The sequence below is a fragment of the Chrysochloris asiatica genome, unplaced genomic scaffold, assembly GCF_000296735.1.
Source record: "Chrysochloris asiatica unplaced genomic scaffold, ChrAsi1.0 scaffold00108, whole genome shotgun sequence".
Lineage (NCBI taxonomy): Eukaryota > Metazoa > Chordata > Mammalia > Afrosoricida > Chrysochloridae > Chrysochloris > Chrysochloris asiatica.
The window spans coordinates 5,225,224-5,230,265 of NW_006408626.1; positions in this window are offsets into that span (position 1 = coordinate 5,225,224).

Here is a 5,042-nt window from a genome sequence, read left to right on the forward strand (position 1 = left end):
CAGGAGAATTGATGCATCTGAATGGTGCTATTTGTATGTTGTTGTTGTTGTTAAGTGCCATCAAGTCATTTCTGACTCATTTGTTGCTGCTGTTGTTGTTAAGTGCCATCGTGTTGATTCCAACCCATAGCGACGCTATATAGGGTTTTGAAGAGTAGCTGGTGAGCTTGAATCACCGACTTTCCAGTTCAAACTGCGTTGCAGTCTGGTGCATTAACCCACAGGACTCCTTTCTGACTCATAGGGACCCTGTACAGGGTTTCTAAGGAGTGGCGATTGAGTTTGAACTATTGACCTTGTGGTTCAAAATGACCTTGCGGTACATTGCTTATCCTACAGTGCCAGTTATTGGCATAGAATACTGAATACACTGTGAACTGCCAGAAGAACAAATATATCAGTCTTAGAAGAAATAGAACCAGAATGTTCGTTAGAAAGAGGATGGTAAGACTTTGGCTTGCTTACATTGGGTATGCCATGAGGGGTAAAAAAAATCACTAGAAGAACATCATGGTTAGCAAAACAGAAGATCAGTGAAAACAAGGAAAATCCTCAACAAGATGGATTGATTCAATATTCACAACAATGTGCTCACACGTATTAAACATCATGAAAATGGCATAGGATTGGGCAACATTTCATTCTGTTATACATAAGGACACTATGAGTTGGAGTTAGTCCAGGGCACCTAACAACATCCACAAATCATACCCATCTTCCTTTTGTGAGACTGAGGAGACCAAGGCCTGGATACTGAGATAATCCTTGTATATGTTCAGAAGAATACGACTCAGCAGTTTCATTTGGATTAAGTACCTAATGGCGGGAAATTGGAAAAAACTTAGCTAGGTATAATGTGTGCATTTGAATTGTGTATTTGCTGAAAGGCTAGGTTTATGCAAAGATACTTTCATAGTTCCTAGCATTTAAATGCTAGTATCACAATAAATGTTAGCTTCCTTTTGGATTTGATTAGTGCTTCAGAAGACAAGGACATGGTAGAGGAGCTATAACAATGAAAATGTACAGCAGTTTTTTATAGGAGCGAGATTCTGTAATTGACCCAGTATTAGATCTACAGTTTCACCAAAGACCTTGCCTTCTACTGTTTTTATTAATAATTTAGTTATAGTGGTGCACAAAGAAAGTGGTATGTATTTACAGAGAAAACATTGAAACCTCCATTGAAGATAAGGTTATATAGCCTAGCAATAAAAACGTAAGCATGTTTAATATATTACTATCTTTTCCATGTTGATTGCAGCTTTAGTAAGTCAAAGGTAGTCATTTCTTCTATGAGGTAGAGTTGTGGTGGAAAGAGTATTTGCTGATTTCTTGATTCTAATCTTGACTTTGCTACTGACTAGTTCTGTGATCCTGAGTAACTGATAACAATGTTATTCAGGGTTCAAAACAAATCTAGCATTCTCTATATAAAGTGCTTCATTTAAATGTGTGTATATCTACATGATTTTAACTATATATGCAGTATTCAACTCTAACATAAATATATGATGTTCTTGTATTATTAGCTAAAAAATTCAAAGACCATGAACTAGATTTCCAAAGTCTGCACTATCTAAAAATAGGTCATCATCTTTTATTATATCAAATGCCCTATAATATTAAAAAGCAAATATTAAAACTATATGAATGGCAAGAATGGCTGTACAACTCAAAGTATGTAATCAATGTTATTAAATTGTACATGTTGAACTGGTGGTGTATGATGTTTTACTGTGTATATTTTCAACAAGAATTATATGTATATATATATATACATAATTTTATGTATATATATATATACATATAAACATGTATATATATGAAATTTATACAAGGACATTAACTATATATTTTTTTTAAATAATATTTATTTCTCATAGCTTTAGGAATTTTTTTGCTAGTTTTTAATGCTGAGGCATGAGGTAATTCATAGACGAGTGACAGATGTGATTTGACAATGTTGGTTGTATATTTTAGGAGTACTCATACAGGTCTATGTATAAACATATCTCTAAGACAAAAACCATACTAAAGTCAGTGTCATCAAATCAATTCTGACTCATAGTGACCCTCTATAGGGTTTCCAATACTGTAAATCTTTGTGGAAACAGAAAACCTCATTCATCTCCCATGGGGTGGCTGATGGGTTTGAACCACCAACTTTGCATTGAATCAGTCCAATGCCTAATCTGCAGTGCTACCAGGGCTTCTAAACTGATGGTTCTCAATAATGATAATAATACCTAATATTTGTTGAGTGTTTATTATTGGTCAAACATTGTGTGTATATATATATATATTTTTTATACATTAACTCATTTACTCTTCATTTTATTCATGAGGTAATTAAGCAAAGAGAGTTTAATTCACTTGTCAGAGGTTACTCAGGTAGTAAGAGGCCCAGGATTCAGACTTCAGGCATCTGACTCTAGGATCACACCCCAATAATTCCTTATGTTGCCTCCTCCAGGATCTCACTGCCCAGCTCTAGAGAAGAGGATCCATGTCTCTTTTGTTCACATTTTATTCCCCTAACCTAGTTCTTGGAGTCCTGGTGTGGTGCTGTGTGTTAATGTGCCAGACTGCAAAGTCATTTGAACTACAAGGTCGGTAGTTATAGCTCATCAGCTGCTCCTCAGAAACCCTATATAGGGTCACTATGGGTCAGAACCGACTCAACAGCACTTAGCAACAACAATAACCTAGTTCTTAGCATATGAAATATTTGCTAATAAATGATACTGGTGTTTCTCAAATCAGTTGCAAAGTAACTTGTCAATGATTTGTTTCTAACAATAAAGTACCAATATTCGTAAACCATTAACTCTAACACATAAAACAGAGTAGAGCCAAGGCTGACTATGTAATACTGTCATTCTTGCTCATTTGTCTCTTATGTGGTAATAAACAGCCCAAATATCTCAGTAGCTTAACATACATGCTTACACCAAGTCCACTGTAGGTTGAGCAAGTTGACTGAGCAGCTGTCCTCAGTACACAAGACTGTTCTTGTGCAGCATCACCATCAGAATGCAAAGGCTGAGGAAAGACACGGCAAGGTCATGCAGGGCTTTATACTGCTTCAGCTTACAATGACATGCAAATGACACATCACTTCCACTCAGAATGTGGGAAATACAGTCTTCTAAGTGCCTAGGAGAGGAGAACCCTGGTTGTCTCCCAAAAAGAAAAAGAAATGAATTTTAATAAGTGTTGTGCTTGCTCCTAAGGAGTCCTGGTGTCGTTTTAGGGTAGGCATTGGGATACTAATCACAAGATTGGCAGTTAAACACACTCCCACCGCCAGTCATTCAACAGGAGAAAGATGTGTTTGTCTGCTCCCATATAGATTTTATATCCTCAGAAACCTATACGGAGTCTCTATGAGTTGGAATCTACTCAACGGCGTTGGGTTTGGTTTTGGATTGGTGAGTGTTCCTTTCACGAGAAAGACCCATGAAGGACACTGACCAGTGTTACATTGGGGGAAGGAGAGGGGAGGAAAAAGGAATGAAAAGACATCATTTTAAAAAAGAGTCAGGAGGGATGTTATGGTATCTCCTTTCTGCTTCTAAATTGGAGAATTTATACTTAGTTTGTCATACACATATATGGAATGAAGGAAATTATTGAATCATATAGAAACAAAAACATTTCAGATGAATTAAAGAGCTCAATGTAAGAAGAAAATCTATATCAGTATTTTAAAACATGCTGAAATACATGATAATCACCTTAGGTTAGGGAAGGTCATCTTAAGCAAGACACATCTTGTAAAATCTACAGAGGAATGAGACTGATTTTTAACTACATGAAAATTAGGTTTTCTCTTCACAAAAAGATGCTACAAAGTATAAAAACAATTGATATTCTAGGAGAATATATTTGCAAGCTGTTAAAAAGAAAAAAGAATATTTAAATATATAAAGGATCGTTAAACATAAAATAGACAAAAAATCAGTGCTTTGAAGAAAAAATATCAAGTTCCGAAAAGCTTATGAAAATAGTCTTTACCTCAGTAATAATCAAGGTGAAAAATTAACACAGCAAGGAGATACTATTAACTCATCAGATTGACAAATCAAAATGATTAGTTAATAAGAGTTTTGGAAATGCAGATAGTAGTACATTGTGCCTAGCTACTACTACCCAATGCTCTGAAAGGAACCAGACAAGAAGGTACTATAGAAGTCCTGGTGAGACGCTGTGGGTTAATGTGCTGGACTACAAAGTTAGGGTTTTTTTTCTTTTTTTTAATTTTAGGGTTTATTAATCCTCTGGTGAAAAATCCACAGTCATCACAGAATATTAATTCCTTCTTTTTGCCAGCACCAACATTGCCCTTTGCAGTCCTCCTGGCTTTCTTCATTCTGTTTTTGCGTTCCGTGCTGTATTTTCTTGAGGTTTTCTTCTTCTCATACAGTCCATGTCTTGCAAGTCTGTGTTTGGGTTCAGGTTTCTTTGCATAATCCAAGGAATCATAAATCATGCCAAAGCCAGTAGTCTTGCCACCACCAAAATGGGTTCTGAATCCAAACACAAAGATGACATCTGGTGTCGTCTTACACATTTTGGCAAGTTTTTCCAGAATTTCTGTCTTAGGTACTGTTGCCTTCCCTGGGGTGAAGGACATCAATGACCACATGTTCTGCTGAAGTAGTCGGTTGGTCATGAATGTCCTTGTCTGGATAGTTACTGTGTCATTCATGATGGCAGCAGAAGCTCAGGCAGCCAGGGAGGAAAAGTTGCAAAGTTGGTTTGAACCACAAGGTTCGAGGTTCAAGCTCGCCGCTCCTTGGAAACTCTATACAGGGTCGCTATGAGTCAGAGCAATACATCTTGATTGCATGTTTGATAGATTTCAGATTGAAGAAGTTGGTAGACTTCTTCTATTTCATCTTCACTGGCTTTAGTGGTTGGTGCATAAATTTGAATGATAGTGGTATTAACTGTGCTTCTCTGTAGACACATGGATATTATCCTATCACTTACAGCATTGTACCTCATGACTGATCTGGATATGTTCTTTTTGACGA